This window comes from Hevea brasiliensis, chromosome 16 (assembly GCF_030052815.1).
Source record: "Hevea brasiliensis isolate MT/VB/25A 57/8 chromosome 16, ASM3005281v1, whole genome shotgun sequence".
Taxonomy (NCBI): domain Eukaryota; kingdom Viridiplantae; phylum Streptophyta; class Magnoliopsida; order Malpighiales; family Euphorbiaceae; genus Hevea; species Hevea brasiliensis.
Genome location: NC_079508.1, coordinates 27,346,356 through 27,362,434, shown reverse-complemented (window position 1 = coordinate 27,362,434; position 16,079 = coordinate 27,346,356).

The following is a 16,079-nucleotide window of genomic DNA, read 5'->3' as shown; positions in this document are numbered from 1 at the left end:
GAAGGAAATGTCTCAGAGCAAACCTGCTTCAGAACCTAGCCCACCATTACCTCCTCCGCCTCCTACAACAAATGATCCTCAGCAAGCTTCAACCTCTTTTACCTTTCAGTCTCCCATTCCGGACCCGACAATCACTGTCAATCCGGTGACCATAAATAATGACCCACCTTTTTCCTATTACCCGGCCGTCTCAAATGCCGAGCCTCACCATTCAATCCCGATCCCTCCAGTTTACTCCACCCCTCAGCTCCCGGTTGGAGGAGCGTATCATGCGGTGGAAGGAGAACATAGGGCGAGAGAAAACGAGAAACTATCTGCCCTAGAAGAAAGATTGAGAGCAATAGAAGGTTTGAACATGTATGGCTCAGTTGATGTGTCGTCACTGAGATTGGTGCCAGATGTGGTGGTACCACCCAAATTCAAGGTTCCGGATTTCAACAAGTACACCGGAAACTCAGATCCCCGCATCCACCTGGCAACCTACATTGCCAAAATGTCTGCCTTAACAGAAGACGATAGACTTCTCATTCACTTCTTTCACGAGAGCCTCTCCGGAGCAGCTCTGAGATGGTGCATACAATTGGGCGAGAGCAAGTGCACTCCTGGAAGGACTTGGCGATACTTTTCTTAAGCGGTACAAATTCAATTGTGATGCGGCACCCACAAGGAGGGACCTCGAACACAGTGCAGAGAAAGGCGGGAAGGTTTTAAGCGGTATGCCCAACGATGGAGGGAGAAAGGCTGCGAAGTATATCCTCCGTGGTGACAATGAACTCTGCTCCTATTCATTGAAACATTGAAAGCTCCTACTTCAACCGATGATCGGAAATACCTCCAGTGACTTCTCGGATATCATCAAGCGGTGAGAGAATTGAAGCTAATCCGGGAATAGGAAGGCTACAGGAGTTGGTGAGAACCACTGTGAAAAAGACTGCCAATTTTGGCAAGAAGAAGGAGAGTGATGTACATTCCATCACTCGACAGAATAATTTTCCCCAATTCCTCCAAAATAACTACCGGCCATATCCTCCCTCTCATGGCCCAACTATCGCAAACATCCCACCCCCTTTCCCTAATTATTCACAACCACGCCCACAATACGCCCCACCTGCCAATTTCCAACCAAGACCACCTCCTCCTCCAGCTCAACCACGGCCACCACAAAATAACCCAAGACCTCCAAGGAATCCTGATCCACCCCTTCCCCTCCCTCTCAGTGAAATATACCGATACCTTGTCGGTATAAACCAAATCGTACCAGTCCCTTTAGACCCAATCCAGCCGCCATATCCCAGGTGGTATGATGCCACTGCCCGTTGTGAGTATCATGGAGGAGCACAAGGGCATTCAACTGACAATTGCGGGGCACTGAGAGGGAGAGTGCACGCTCTAATCCGGGCAGGTGGTTGAAGATCGAGGAAATGGTTCCCTCCCAATGTTACCTCAAACCCCTTTGCCTAACCACAATGCGGGCGTGGTGTAAATATGATAGAGTCTAAAGGAGAGGATCAACACCGAAGTGGATGAGCTGGTTCCATACTTTAAGGAGATTTTTACTATAGCGAGGAAGGCTACCTTTGCCCTCGGTAGCGAGGATTTGAAGAGAGTGCAGGTGTCCTTACCATGGAGGCGGTGACCATGAGTGCGAGATTGTGAGGGTTCTGGCAAGAAGTCCAGAACTTATTGTCTCTCAGGGTTCTGAGATGCCAGACAAGGCTAAAAACGGAAAAAGGAGTGAACACCACCGGATACAGCCAGAACGCCTCTACCTCCAAACCCAGAATCACCTTCTCACCCCCGGTAGCCTCTCCGCCGGTAACAGTTATCCAAACTCCACCTCAGCTCCCCATCACCAATACTCACGCTGTCCCTTGGAATTATAACTTCCAAGTTTTCACTCAGGGAGCGTCAAGCAGTACATCCGCTCCTAGCCTTGCCTCACCTCCGGCACCACCAAAACCATGTTTCGCTCCTCACGAGCACTTCAGAATGACTTATGCTGGACCTGCTAGCAACACTACTCCCCAAGCCAGTTCTAGACCCGTTATTGCAACAAAATCCTCTCCACCTGAGCAAGAAGTCGAGTTTATAACTCGAAGTGGGAGGTGTTACGGGAACGAAGAAAGAGAGAAGAGAAAAGGGAAAGTAAAAATGGGAGAGTCATCCAGAGACACGGAAGAGGAGGTTGAGAAAGCAGGGGAAGCAGAGCCTATTGAGCACAAGGAAGATGAAGAACCGCTGCTCCAAATAATGAAGCAAAGCGAGTATGACGTGGTGGAGCAATTGAGAAAAACCCCCGCCCGAATTTCACTGTTATCACTGATCTTGAGCTCGGAAGTCCACCGACAAGCCCTACAAAGAATCCTGGATCAGGCCTTTGTGAACCCCGACATTACTCGGGGCAGTTTGAGATTATAGTAGGACAAATTCAGGCATACGGCTCTGTAGCCTTTTCTGAAGAGGAGGTAGACCCTGCGGGCTTAGGGCACAATAAAGCTCTACATGTAACTGTGAAGTGTAAGGGTTGTATAGTGGCCAAGGTTCTCATCGATAACGGATCGGCCCTCAATGTATTGCCTAGTGCGACCTTAGCCAGTCTACCAGTTGACCAATCGCATATACGTCAAAGTGCAATGGTGGTAAGAGCCTTTGACGGTACCAGGAGAGAGGTACTGGGAGACATTGACTTGCCAATCCAAGTCGGGGCATGTACTTTCAACGTCACGTTTCAAGTGATGAACATTGAGCCGCTTACACTATGTTATTAGGGAGGCGTGGATCCACTCTGCAAAGCCTGTTCCTTCAACCTTACACCGGAAGATCAAATACATTAAGGGCGGCAAAATCATCACGATAAGAGGCGAAGAGGCCATCTTGGTCACCAAGCCGCAATCACTTCCTTATGTGGAAGCGGCCGTGGAATCATTTGAGAGTTCTTTCCGGGCCCTTGAATTGCAAGATCTTTGGGAAGGAAGGGGCTATGGCTATGGTGGCCAAAGTAATGTCAAGAAGCGGGTATCAAGAGGGGAAAGGCTTGGGCCTTTGCCTTGCAAGGAATCGTCGAGCCTATCTGGCTATTCAGAAAATAGGCCGTTGTGGTTTGGGGTATGAGGAGGATGCCCTCGTGGATGGGCGATTCTGGATGAGGAGGATACTTCGGGATCAGAGGTTTGACCAGGGGACGGGAAAAATGAAAATAGTCCCGAGAATTACGGAGATCTTCGCCAAACCGATCATCCAACATCCGGCAAGTACTGGAAGAATCGCCGGATGATCCATCCATAGATGTCATCCAAGCTGGATTCCTTGTATGAGGCCCTAGTTTCACCCATGGTGAGGAGCGGGAGCTTGACAAGCTGGACAACGGAGGATATCCACGTACTCAATTTCGAGTAAAGTACCTCTGGTTATCTACACTTGATCATTTTGTCCATGATGACAAGTGTAATACTGTAAATGGACCTTTTCTTATGGCATTAATATTAATGAATTGATAGCGCATTTTAAATCCAATACTCTCTTTCCTTTTTAATTCCATCCTTATAACATGTTCTATTCTTTATTCATTCAGGACCATTCATCAATTAACACCTAATAATCCAATAGACTCAGAAATTCCTCTGGTTAATTTTGAAATCCCCATAACTGCCATTACTTCAAGTAATTCTGAGGAAGACCTTACAGAAGAAAGCAATGAAAAAGATGAACCCTCCCTCGTGCCTTGTGAAGATGAAACGCGCACAATAAACTTAGGTTCGGAAGAAGTAAAAAGGGAACTTAAGATAGTAGAGAGTGAGGAATTGGGAGATATGATCGGTGCAGCTAAGGAATTTCTCGGCGTATTTTCATGGAGCTATGGCGATATGGTCGGTTTGGACCCTCGGATAGTGACGCACAAGATTCCTTTAATTCCGGGAATGATCCGGTGAAGCGGCGAGGAGAATGAATCCGATACAACGCTCAAGGTTGGGATGAAGTCAAGAAACGATATGGCCGGATTCTTGGAAGTAGTCAAATATCCCCAATGGGTGGCTAATGTCGTCGTAATGAAGAAAGACGGGAGAGTCAGGGTGTGTGTTGACTACAGGGACCTTAATAAAGCAAGTTTGAAAGATGATTTCCCTCTCCCTCACATTGATGTGTTAGTTGACAATGCCGCGGGATTGGGTAGGTGTTCGTGTATTGATGGGGCATCAGGGTACAATCAGATTCCAATGGACAAGGAGGACAAGGATAAAACTGCTTTTATCACCCAATGGGGGGTATTTTGCTATCGGGTCATGCCCTTCGGGTTGAAGAATGCCGGGGCTACTTACCCGCGCGCAATGGTCACATTATTCCACGATATGATGCATAAAGAAGTGGAGGTATATGTGGATGATATGATCATTAAATCCAGGGGAGAAGAGAGCCACGTTCAGGTGATGAGGAGGGTGCTCGAAAGGCTCAGGAAATACAAGTTGAAGCTGAACCCTGCTAAATGCATCTTCGGAGCTAGGTCGGGAAAACTATTGGGATTCATAGTAAGCGAGAAAGGGATAGAAGTGGATCCAGACAAAGTTCGAGCTATTCAAGAAATGCCGTCCCCAAAAACAGAAAGGGAGGTGCGCAGTTTTCTAGGAAAGTTGAACTACATTTCAAGATTTATTTCTAATCTCACTTTGCCAAAGTGAGCCTATTTTGAACTACTCGGAAGAACAATCCTACCCAATGGAATTCGGATTGTCAAAAGGCTTTCGAGACAATCAAAGCGGATTTGTCAAACCCACGATATTGGTCACTTTGTGGCGAGCGGGCCTCGATCCTGTACATGGCGATCCATGAGCTCTATGGGATGTGTTTTGGGGACAGCATGATGATACCGTCGAAAGAGAGGGCCATTTACTACACGAGCAAGAAGTTCAATGATTGTGAGTCAAGGTACTCTTTCTTAGAAAAGACTTGCTGCGCGTTAGCACAGACTGACAAATCGCCTCAAGCACTACATGTTGAATCACAAGACATGGCTTATCTCCGGATGGATCCTATCGAATCGTATTCGAAAGCCCATTCGTGCGGGAAGGATAGCCAAGTGGCGGGTTATACTCTCCCAATATGATATAGTCTACATGACCGGAAGCGGTGAAAGGTAGTGTAATCGACCTCCTAGCGGAAAACCCTATCGGATTATGAAGCTCTGGATTTTGAGTTCCACGAACATATCAATGAAGTAGATGCGAAGAAGAGGGGTCGATCGATGTGTGGGAAATGTATTTTGTGAGCGATCAATTTATCCAGGAATGGAATTGGAGGCGTATTAGTATCCCGGAAGAAAGCACTTCCCAATAGTGCTAAGTTGGGATTTGGTATTACCAACAATGTCGAGAATATGAAGCTTGTGTAATGGGTCTACATCTTGCTATAGAGATGAAAATCGAGAAAGTTGGAGGTGTATGGAGACTCGGCTCGATAATTTATCAGTCAAGGAGAATGGCAAACCAAGGATCCCAAGCTAATCCCCTACCGTAAATACTTCTGGAGATGATCGAGAATTCAAGAAATCTCTTTCACTCATCCGAGTAGAGACAAGAATCAATTTCTTGACGCCTTAGCTACTCTAGCTGTTATGGCTCAAATCGAAGAAGGGCGACGTTTGAGACGTTGAAGATTAAAGTAAGGGATGAGCCGACCTATTGCTTCATGATTGAAGAAGAGCTCGATGGAAAGCCTTGGTATCACGACATCTGGTCTCTTGTAGAACAGGAGAATTCCCTTCAGGGGCAAGCAAAAATGAAAAGAAAATGATTCGGAGGTTAGCATTGGGGTATTTTCCCAGTGGGGAAACCCTATACAAAAGTAGCTCCAACGGTGAATTATTGAGATGTGTGGATGCAAAGGAGGCAATGAGAAGCCTTTTGAAACTCATGAGGAAATTGTGCAACTCACGCCAATGGACACATGATGGCCAAGCAAATCATGCGACGTGGGTATTTTTGGACCACAATGGAAAAGGATTGCATCGAGTATTTCGGAAATGCCACAAGTGTCGATTTCTGAGATCAGATAAATGTGCCACCTCACAAGTCGCTCAATCTCGTCTCACCGTGGCCTTTTTGCAATGTGGGGCATAGATGTGATTGGTCCCATCAATCCCAAGGCATCCAATGGGCACAGATTCATCCTTGTAGCCCTCGACTATTTCTCCAAGTGGGTCGAGGCGACATCCTATGCTCACATCACGCAGAACACGTTTCTCAAATTCTTCGAAACAATATCATATGCCGGCATGGTCTCGAATGAAATTGTTCGCGATAACGCCAAGAACACAGGCAGTCCAGAAGATTCGGAAAGGCTGTGATCAATACAGAATCCGACATCTCAATTCCTCCCCATACCGTCCCCGGATGAATGGAGCGGTAGAAGCGCGAACAAAAATCTAAAGAGGATAATCCGGAAAATGACGGTCACATATAGGGATAGGCATGAAATGCTCCCCTACTCTATTCATGCATACCGGACTTCCTTGAGAACCTCAACCGGGGCAACACCATACTCACCGGTCTACGGGATGGAAGCGGTATTACTGTTGAGGTTGAAATTCCTTCCTAAGGATTACGAAGGAATCGAGGATTGGTGAGTCGAATGGATCCAATCAAGGTTGGATCGATTAAACTTCTTTGGATGAGAAAAGGTTAACAAGACATGTCACGGGCAATTATATCGGAGGAGAATGGCGAGCATTTGATAAAAAGCGTCGCCCACGGAATTCCTACCCGGTGACTTAGTGCTAAAGAAAGTACTACCGAACCAAAAGCGATCCCGGGGCAAATGGTCACCAACCTACGAGGGACCCTATGTGGTTAAAAAGGCGTTTACTGGAGGAGCCTTGATCTTGACCCACATGGACGGTGAAGAATTCCCGAGACCTGTGAATGCCGACACTGTCAAAAGATACTATGCATAAAAAGGAGAAGGGATGAAAACCCGAAAGGGCGTCCTAAAAAAAAAAAAAAAAAAAAAAAAAAAACCTTCTTGGGGTGAAAACCAAAAAGGGCGTCCCAAGAACCAAACTGGAGGAATAAGGAAGGGGGCATGAAACCGCGGATAGAGAGGCAACCGTCACAGCAAGGGACTTCGGAGAACTTGGAATATGGCAGTTAAAAGACTTCAAAACCAACTAAAAGGAATATATGAGATCTATCCTTGTACCTTTCCTTTTCCTTTGAAAGTCTATTTTTCCTAAAGCCATGATAAAGTTATACTCCATTCGTTCTGCTTTTGTTTTTCCTGCTTACTCATTTTTTTTATTTATTATCCTTTCTCTTTGACTAATGCGCTATTGATTAGTTAAATTTCTGCCATAAGATTTGAATTTAAAAATTGATAACCTCGCGTACTTTACTATGAGATTTGCAGGGAATAGCCGCCAAAAAAAAAAAAAAAAAAAAAAAAAACTAGAGGTGAAAACCCGAAAGGGCGCTTCTGGTTAAATGGACGGAAAGAAAGTGAAAACCCGCGAGGGCGCTTTCTATAGAATAAGAAGAAAATCGGGAACAGAAGAGGGGCATTTGAAGAAAATGGGGTTATAGGTCAAGTCTTGCAACTTCTTTTCCGTTAATCATCGGCCTTCGGTATCTTGTTAAGTACACTTCGTCAGGGAAAGAACTTCATGTGTCAAGGTTAGACTTGCCTTGTAAATTGATTTTAATTTCCTGCAATTCCACCATCAACCTCTGGTTCCTTGATCTAAGTTGATTTTAATTTCATGCAATTTATATTTCCTGCTATCAACCTCTGGTTCCTTGATCTAAGTTGATTTTAATTTCCTGCAATTCCACCATCAACCTCTGGTTCCTTGATCTAAGTTGATTTTAATTTCCTGCAATTTACATTTCCTGTCATCAACCTCTGGTTCCTTGATCTAAGTTGATTTTAATTTCATGCAATTTATATTTCTGCTATCAACCTCTGGTTCCTTGATCTAAGTTGATTTTAATTTCCTGCAATTCCACCATCAACCTCTGGTTCCTTGATCTAAGTTGATTTTAATTTCCTGCAATTTACATTTCCTGTCATCAACCTCTGGTTCCTTAATCTAAGTTGATTTTAATTTTCATGCTATCAACCTCTGGTTCCTTAATCTAAGTTGATTTTAATTTTCATGCTATCAACCTCTGGTTCCTTGATCTAAGTTGATTTTAATTTTCTGCAATTTACATTTCATGCTATCAACCTCTGGTTCCTTGATCTAAGTTGATTTTAATTTTCTGCGATTCCACCATCAACCTCTGGTTCCTTGATCTAAGTTGATTTTAAATTCCTGTAATTTACATTTCTGTTATCAACCTCTGGTTCCTTGATCTAAGTTGATTTTAAATTCCTGTAATTTACATTTCTGTTATCAACCTCTGGTTCCTTGATCTAAGTTGATTTTAAATTCCAGCAATTTACATTTCTGTTATCAACCTCTGGTTTCTAGATCCAAGTTGATTTTAATTTTCAAGGCCATTAACTTAGGTGTGCTTTAGTTCCATAATTTCGAACACCTAATCGTCCAAAATATGAGTCTGAATCTTTACATTATTCCTATACGGAAATTTTTCCTTTAATAGAAATTATGTAAAGAGGGGCAGCTGTCGACACCATATTTTGGCCGATCCCTAGAATCAATAAAATTGAACAGCTAATCACGTTTCCGATCCCTCTTTGATAGGCGGTCACATTTCCGATCTCTCCTCACAAAGAATTGAATTAATGCTGAGTCCTCATATTCATTAAGGCCTCGCCGATCTCTCAAATCATTTACCGACCTCTCAAACCCGTTGTCAAATTTCCGGACCTGTCAAGTATATTCCTGATCTCTAAGATGAACTGGCACTAGATCTTTCCCTACCAGTTTTATTGCCGACCTCCTTTCCGAAAGTTTAACAGTTAAAGTTTGGGTTCGGTTTAATGAGGGTTCCGATCTTAAGTGTTCGAGTTAAATTTTCAATCAAGTTCCGTTCAGCATTTCTTCCCTACCGATCTCATGCTTAAAGTGCTTTCCGATCTCTCATACTTAGATTAATAATCGCATTTAGTTTTTGTTTTGCTGTGCTCATACAATCAAATACTTAGGCAATTTAAAGATTTTCCAATCACATCCATTCATTGAACAAAATAGATATTCCATTCCATTTCATAATTTGTACAAGTTATTCGGCTGGGGGATCGCCCCCAGCCTGATTTACATTCTGCTCACTCTCTCTCTCTTCCTCGCCCTCCTCCTCACTATCTTCACCATCGCCCCCGGGAGCCAGGTCATCCATCCAAGAGAAGTCCTCTTCAGGATAGCGCTTTTGAAGTTCGGCCAAGAGATCCTTATGCGCATTCACATAGGCTCCGGCTATCCCTGTCACCATCTCTTCATCTTTCGCCTTAAGCTCCTCGTCTTTCTCCTTAAGCTCTTCGATGAGTTGGGCGACCTGAGCGGCTTCATTGGCACAAGTGCTGGACCTCTCTGAGAGCCCGTTCTCTTTCAGCCAGGTCACGAGACCTTTCGGCCAGCTGGTCTTCATGGTACTTCGCCCGTCCCTCGACTTGAGATATATAATCCCGAGCGGATGAGAGTTGGGATCGGAGGGAAGTCAATTCCTGATTTTTCTTCCCAACCTCCTTACCCAGACGCTGAATCTTTTCCCGAATCATGGTCTGGTTCACCAGACACTCCACATTCAAGCTCATGGTTCGAGTCAAGATATCATCGAGACCATTCTGGGATAGCCTGTCCCGATCCTCTTGAAAGAAGATGGTAGATCCCAGGACTTTGGCAAAATCGGGGTTCTCCCTAACAGTCCGGTTATTCTTCAAGCGATCGGTCGATTCGAGCGCCACGAGAAGAGGTCCTCCCTAAGATTGAGAAGGCTCCTTTCCGTGCTTGGAATGATCGAGATAGGCGGGGTTTCTTCCGATCTAGGAGGAGATCTCGACCTCAATGGTCGCGGACCGAAGGTTGAGACAGGTCTCTTTGCATCTCCCAGTGTTCAGAATCGGTGTTTGAAGACGTTCAACGCTTCATCTCCTTTACTTTCCGAAGATCTCTTTGTCCTTCTTCCGCTTCCTAGAACCCTCACCACCCGCCATACACCGCACGTAAAAGAGGTTAGTGAGATCGCTAAGGTCCTGAGGCGAGATATAGAAAATACCAATGCCGAGGTCGAGCGGAAGTTCGCGATCTCGGCGGTGATCGATTGCATGGTCCAATGGTGCGATTCGCGATCACCGCATTTGGGCAGAATATTTTAGAGTGGTGGCCTGACTTTTCAGCTCCATCACTATCAAGCTTTCCTCTTGACTCGGGGTAAAGTGCTTGGCGAGGGCCCTTGGTACCACCACTACGAGGAAAGTCCTCAAAGCGGCTCGGATCTTTACTCCTCGTAATGAAGAACCGGTTCTTCCAATTCTTAAGGGATGAGGCGGTCGGAAAAGAGTCCGCAACGAGGCTTCGCTGAAAGAACCAGTGTTCGTCATCCTTTGGCGAGTTAGTGCAGTGTAGCTCGGCGAACACCTTAGCCGTGAGTCCTGATTCCCTTAGCTCGGCATAGACCTCGGAAAGCAACCAAGATCCGCCACGAGTTGGGGTGGATTTGAACAATGGATATTCGGTGAAATTTTAGGACCTCCTTATAGAAATCGGCTAGAGGAACCTCGGATCGGCCTTTAATCGTTCTTCGTACACCATGACCATGTCATCCTCTTCAAAAGAGTGATCGACACGAAGATCGCCATGGCACTTGATCACTCATATGAATCGGGACAAATATTGTATTCTTGAACAAGCGATTGCGGTCGGATTCAGAAGAACCGATGGAAGCTCGTCTATAGGAAGGGTCTCTCTCCTTGAAGGTGGTGCAAGCCTTGATGGTATGACCCAGGCCAGGCACTGAGCGAGACCCTAGGGGTTTAGGTTGCACGGGCCCGCGCCTCTTCTTCATCAGACGATGACCATGAGAACTGAATAGAAGGAGGGCTCGCCGCTCTCTGACCTTCGGCACCGCTCATTTTCAAGAAAAAACAAAGAACTTAAACTAAAAAGAGGATTAAAGCCCTTACCGGAGTCTGATCGGCGTCGGAGAAACTGGAGAAAATGAGAGAACTTCGAAGTTGTGAGCAGGGGATTGAAAATGGAATGAGAGAACAACTGGCTAACCCTCCCCTATTTATACTAGTCCGAGCATTTAATGCTCGCGAGGTTCTAGGCGGCGCATCGATTGGTGGGACTCGACAGCTGTTCTGACACTTTTCTCAAATATCCGAATGTTCTGAGATCGGTTTATTAGAGGTCGGCATAATAAGTTAAAAATCTTGAATAAAGGATCAGCTAAGTGTCATTCAAGTAAAGAATCAGATTGGATAATCACATTAGGGATCGGAAAATAATCAATGCAAAAATAATAAGATGATAACCGACAAAATAAAGTCTTTATTTTCAAAAGTTCGGATTACATCATTTGGGCGATCTCTAGGGATCGGATTACACTAACATTGGATCACATCATTTCTGTGATCTCTAGAGATCGGATTGCATTGAAAATAAAATACATCATTTGGGCGATCTCTAGCGATCGGACTACAATAAAGGTCTAACTACAACATTTGGGCAATCTCTAGAGATCTGATTACATTTCAGGATTACATCATTTGGGCGATCTCTAGAGACCGGTGGAACATCCTATCTAAAAGGCCTATGTCAAAGCCTAGTCTTGTGGCTGAATCAAAAGATGTGTTTGACCAGGAGACCGGCTGTTGGCATCGGATAGATATGCAGCTCAGATGGGGTGATTATGACTCCCATGAAGATGAGAGACATCGTCACCGATGTTACCACTCGAAACCGACCCGCTGTCGGAACACCCAATGTGGGAGAAAACCGCTGTCGGAACACTCAATGTGGAGAAAAGCCGAATGGACTTGAGGAAGCAATCACCGGGGTCGTAAATTTTCAGTCGAGGAATAGGGAATTCCATCGGAAGAGGATCAAAACCACGATTATGGCGGAACTTTCCGGGCGGCTAGAACGAGGAAAGTAAGAAAAGAAGAGAGGAAAGTCGATGAAGATAATGTCTCCGTAGACAGGGGTATATATAGGGGAAATGGGCATTTAATGTCGAGCGGAAAGCAGCGGGCGCCGAGAATCGAGATGTAATTAATGCTTGGACCGAATCCAGATCGATCAAGGGATAAAAGAGATCGGAGATAGGAGATCGGCATGAGAGATCGGAATAGGAGCTAGGGAGGATCGGAAGACAAAAAGAATAAGACAAATTCCAATAACCGTCGTCGAGAATCGGAGCCGAGGTAGTTAAAGCGTGGCGACGAGATCTCCACCGCACGCCTAAGAATCGCACTTAATCTTGTGGTGCGAGTATGTCATGTGATCCTGTACATCCCAATCTCCACCGTTGATCTCACTTGTAAGGATGAATCCGAACCCTTGGATCAAAAGAGAAGACGACAATACCAGCGTTTTCACTCTTAGCCCTCGGATCATTCGGACAAGAGGATTCAAGACCGTCAGTTAAAAGAGGAAAAGGACAAATATTCCAAAAGCGATCTCACCATTCGTTTTGATTCTCTTTAATTCTGAACATCCGATCATGTACTTCAAAATCTTGACCCTCCATCTTCCTCAAAATAAATCCACGACCCTTCATGGGGAGCACCCGATTCCTATAAATACCGCATGAAAAAGCTGCTCAGGACGGACAAAAAATATAGACAAGAGGCTGCTATTATCGTGGAGGAACTCAAACTTCATTCGATTTGTTACTCCATTGTTTTGTAGTAATCAAAAGACTTTTGAAACTAGTTTTCGTGAGTGTTTTCTTGGAAGGATTGTGAATACTGGAACTCTACATTTCAGTTTGTTCATTATCCGGTCATACTCTCGTCCTCTTTGCTTTCTTTTCTTACATTTCCAAGCTCAACTTCCTTCCACCTGGTTCTCACCCGGTTACCTTTTAGCTAAAGCATCTCTCGGTTTCACGATAGACATCAACTCTCAGGCTGGTTAATCCGCCATCTTCATCACTATTTACCACCTCATATTTATTTCAATACATTTGGCTCCTCACAGACATCAACTCTCAGGCTGATCAATCCGCCATCTTCATCGCTATTTACCACCTCAGTTATTTCAATATATTTGGCTCCTCACAGGTAAGAGTTCAAATTACTGTTTTATTAAGTATTTGCGTTTACTTTTCGCACTTTCTTTGTTCTCTTTACGTACGCGGTTTGCTCTTAGTTTATTCTAAGCGAAAAAATCTCAAAGAACGTTACTCTCGAATTATCTCTTTAGTGATCGGTCCATCATTTCGTCAATTTTCGTTATTTCTGAATACGAGCTTTTAGCTCCTAGTAGCGTGTAAGTGGTCAGGCAAAATATAGGTATCTGCAACTTAAGGGCCTCTTTTACAAGAGAAAGCTTGAATGACACGTCAGGAAAATAGCCAAACTATTAGGCTGACGTGAACGGGAATTCGGCAAGATGCCATGAAGAGGAATAAAACCAAAATAAACTAGACAGAACAGATCGGACATTAATAGGTATGCGTGAAATGACTACATGGAAGGTCGGTAAATCAAGTTTAGTATTACCCATTTAGTCATAGGGTATCAAGAAACCTAACCTCCAGCATTTTTGAATGCCAGAAACCTTAGTTTTAGGTTCTTCTGACATGTAGCTGAAATTGAAATTCGGGAGATCGGCAAAGCCCCTCCCAGGCTCCTGCTAATCCGAAAGAGATCGGAGGAGAGTTCTTATCCGGTCTCAGCTTAAAATACTTAAAAGAGGTCGGAGGAGAGTTCTTATCCGACCTCAATTCAAAATTTTTAATAAATATTTAAAAGAGATCGGAGGAGAGTTCTTATCCGGTTTCAGCTTAAAATTTTAATAAATAGAGATTGGAGGAGAGTTCTTATCCGGTCTCAGCTTAAAATTTTAATAAATACTTAAAAGAGGTCGGAGGAGAGTTCTTATCCGATCCCAAATTAAAATCTCTAATAAATATTTAATAGGGATCGGAAGAGAGTCCTTATCCGATCCCCAACCAAAATTCTAATAGAAGATTGGAGGAGAGTTCTTATCCGATCTTCTAAATTAAACTTTAAATAAAACATTCCTTTTTAAGTAAAATTAACATGCAAAAGTAATTCACTAAGGTTGTCTCATTTACTTATGTATCTGGGTGATCCTGATCGGTGAAAAATCAAACATTCCTTTTACCAAAAGGACTAACATTCCCATCCGAGCCCTTCTAACTAATTTATAAAGGACACAAAATTAAATCTACCTACCCTTATTAAGGGACGAGGTGGGGTGCCTAACACCTTCCCCACCCGTTTACGGACCCCGAACTTAGAATCTCTGTCTTGAAGTGGTTCCATTCTTTATTCATCTTCTCAAATGGTTTTCTTTAGTTCCCCTCAAAACTAAGGTGGTGACTCCTCACTCTTTCCCACTTCGGTGAGTGATCGTCCGGGCGACCGCAAAATCCCATTGCGACATTAATCATAATTTGAAGTAAGCTAATGCATGGTAAACTAAAATGGGAAGGCTGCCTAGAGACAGCAGAATTAAGGCTGTGAGTCCAGCCTGTTTGGACTGCCATATCTTTGGCTGTGTAGGTCCAATTGGTGTTTGGCCAATTGGACATGAAACTAGACTTATAATGGCACATTTTTTCTGAAGAAACCATGCCCAAAAGACCAAAGCAAGTGGACCAAAAGTTGGCCCCAATCCGGATACCACCTGACACTGCAGAAATGACCAAATGAACAGTAACTGTTCATTTGGCCATAACTCACTGTAGATATGGTCAATTGACCTGAAATTTTTACAGCAACAATTTAAGACATAGAAAAACAACTTTCATGAAGAAACCTACCCCAAATTATGACCAGAACCTAACCCAAATGGCAGTCACAGTCACTGTTCAAACCTGCAACTCTGCAGATTTTGATTTGAGCAGTAATGTTTGGATGGCTATAACTCTCTCTAGAAAACTCGGATTTAGGCGATTCTTGAACCGATGGAAACCTAAGGCATATTAGAACATTTCATATGAAGAAAGTTAGACCAAATTATGAACTTAACTTGGTCAAATTACTGACCAAAGTTGGACCAAAATCATTAAAACCCAAAAGTGCAGCATGAACAGTGCACGTGAACAGTAAACTTATTTTGGCCATAACTTGAGCTACAAAACTCCAAATGGAGTGATTCAAAAAAAGAAATTCAACTAGACAAAATAAGGAACATTTTCTATGAAGGAAGTTTTGTCAAATTCCAACAGTAGATCGACCAATAGAACAGTGCAACTTCGGAGCACCAAAACCGAAAATTGGCAATTTTGCCAAAATGACCTAAGCTTTGAGAAAGTGACCAAAACCAACAAGTTTTAAATGTAAAATGTGGTACATTGGGAGTGTTAAAACCAATGCACCTATGATCTATGCAAAAGTCAACTTTTTGTTGACTATTGAAGTGAATAGTAACACAAAAACTTGAAATTCAAAAATTGAAGAATTCAAAAGTATCAAATGCCCTAGTAGGCCTAATGTGATTTGTTTGGATAGGTTGGCATGCCAATAGGGTTACGATAGCGATCGTGTATGATGTATGGCTTCATTGCCATTCTCAGGAAGTGATAGCCTATGGCTATACCGATTATGATGTTTTACTTGGCTTTATGCCTTATTGCTTATATGGCTTATTAGCCATTCTGCTTGCACACCGGAGACACATTGTGACCGATGGTGTGACGCCCGAGGTACCAGTACCCAAGGTTAGTTTACCCGCTTATCCAAATCCGGTCAATTTGTATAGGTTACTTGGGCATGGAAAAGTATAATCGTAATTGAACCGATTGTTAAAGAAAATACGAAAATTAAATATCAGGAATGAATATGATAGAATACAAAGAAACTCAAGATCAGGAAGAAAATAAATAAACAAAATACATGAAGAAGTTAATATCATAAAACGTAATTAGCCCTCGACTAAACATTAAGTTGGTAATTACTCAGTTCTTATGAACACAATGGCTAAGAAATTATGA